Below are 1,751 nucleotides of genomic sequence, written 5' to 3'. Positions count from 1 at the left end.
TCGACTAAACGGTCGATGTTGGGAAGAGGATAGCTGTCCTTTGGGCAGGCTTTATTTAAGTCAGTGAAGTCGACGCAGACGCGCCACTTCCCGTTCTTCTTCTTAACGACTACTGGATTTGCTAACCACTCAGGGTAGCGCACCTCAGCAATTGAGCCAGCACCGAGCAACCGTCTCTTCGTTTACAGCCTTTGACCTATCGGGACCGAGCTTGCGTCGCTTCTGCCGGATAGGCTTGAATGTCGGGTCGACGTTTAGTTCGTTAGTTGTTATAGCCGAATCAATTCCTTTCATGTCTGACATGGACCACGCGAATGTGGACACACGCGAATGTGGACACATTCGTCTTGAGAAAGTTGAGAACTGACTGCTGCATATCTTCAGACAGATGCGCACCAATCCTTGTGGTCCGGCTTGGATCGGTATCGTCAATAGGTAACTCGAGAACTTCACCTTCCTGGGAGCAAACTTTATAGGTTGGGGGAGAAACAGAGTTAACCGATAGAGACGATCGTTGGAGTTTAACTGTGGCGACTAGGAGTTCCCTAGCGGCTTTTTGATCCCCTCGCAATGTTTTGATTTTTCCGTCTATACCGGGGAACTTGGCACACTGGTGATAAGTAGATGGAATGGCCTGCATTGAATGTATCCAGGGGGTTCCAAGTATAGCGTGGTAAGGGGCCTTCGTGCTTACAACAGCAAACTTGACAGTTCGAGTGACTCCACATGCGCGTACCGGAAGGCGGATTGTTCCCATTATTGTTTCGGAGGATCCGTTGAAGCTGGTTAATGTTCTGGAGGACGGTTTTATGTCGTCGAGATCGACTCCCATCTTCTGCAGAGTTCCTCGGAAGATGAGGTCGACGGAGCTTCCTGTATCAATGAGGACCTTGGTGACGCCGTACTCCCCAATTCAAAGGACGACAAGAAGAGGGTCGTTGTGGGGTACGTGAATCCCCTCAGTGTCATCCGGCGAAAAAGTTATCAGAGGGTGACTTGGCGGCCTGGTCGGCCACCTCTGCGAAGTTGCGACCTGTCGACGGTAATCCTTGACGGAGCGAACAGAGTTGCCGGAAGGAGGAGAACCACCCATGATGACATTTAGTTGCTGTCGCGTTTTTACTTGCTTGGAGTCTAAGAAGGCGGGTAAATCGGTTGGTACGCTGCTGTCATTTTTTGACGATGGAGTGTCGTTGCTTGACGTCTTAGTTTGCTCCAAACGCCTTCGGAGGTCAGTGGATTTCGAACGATTGAGACGGATGCGAAGATCGCATGCTCCTGCGTTGAGTTTATCTCGAAGGTCACCATTTGAGCGCTCTTTGGGATCGGGGTCACCTGTTGAGATACGCCGGGACTTCCGTGCATCCAACGTTGTTCGGAGATCATTGTGCGTGGAGCGGTTGCTATTTTCGGATTTGAACTTTCGTTTCAGAACATCTCTCAAATCTTCGAGTACAGGTGTGTCATCGTTCTCGTCGTCTGACGACAAGGTTTGCTGAGAGAGTATAATCTCAATGCGCCTGCGGTTAGCTGGTTGCTCTCCGTCGGCTGAGTAGTCTCCCTCGCCGTTACCCTTCGGAGCATCCTCCTCGTCATCTCGTTGTTGAGTTTCGCTATGTCGACCTTTGCCTGTAGCTTTGCGCTGGGCTCTCCTTTCTTTATTCTTGCTTCAGCTCTTGCCATTCTTCTGCTTAGCCTTTAGGGGTTCGAACTTGAAGTTGCCACTTGCTAGGGATGAGAGGTAGTGCGCA

Source organism: Brassica oleracea, chromosome C4 (genome assembly GCF_000695525.1).
Source record: "Brassica oleracea var. oleracea cultivar TO1000 chromosome C4, BOL, whole genome shotgun sequence".
NCBI classification, from domain to species: Eukaryota; Viridiplantae; Streptophyta; class Magnoliopsida; order Brassicales; family Brassicaceae; genus Brassica; species Brassica oleracea.
Note: the sequence above shows the minus strand (reverse complement) of the source record.